Source organism: Entamoeba histolytica, genomic scaffold (assembly GCF_000208925.1).
Source record: "Entamoeba histolytica HM-1:IMSS scf_1104750517287 genomic scaffold, whole genome shotgun sequence".
Classification (NCBI taxonomy): Eukaryota; Evosea; order Mastigamoebida; family Endamoebidae; genus Entamoeba; species Entamoeba histolytica.
Genome location: NW_001915342.1, coordinates 3,730 through 4,201, shown reverse-complemented (window position 1 = coordinate 4,201; position 472 = coordinate 3,730).

Genomic DNA, 472 nt, shown 5'->3' with positions numbered 1-472 from the left:
TCAACAGTTAAATAATATAAAAACAGTTCAAAATAACCAATAATAACTCATTAATCATATTCAAACAAAATTGGATGAATATAATGAAATGTATAATCAATACAACTTAATATTTTATTGTTATAACACTAATTAAGTAAAAAAAAATAAAGTGTATGATTAATTTTGATTCTAAGAAGTCAAAGCTCAATTCTTTTATATAAATTTATCTTCATCTAAATAGAAGAAAATGGGTTGGTTCTACTTATTTAGAATAAATAACATACAAACGTTATTTTAATGAATTATAATAATACAAAATGTTTTGAAATAATATCTATAAACAAATCAACACAAATGATTTTTGAAGATATAATCCAATTAAAATACAATGAACGCATCTTTTTCTTTCATGTTTTTACATAATGACATAGAATAGTCTCGTTTTGTCTAATTTGTTTGTTAAGTTTGTATAACAATCAAGTTTGTTTTT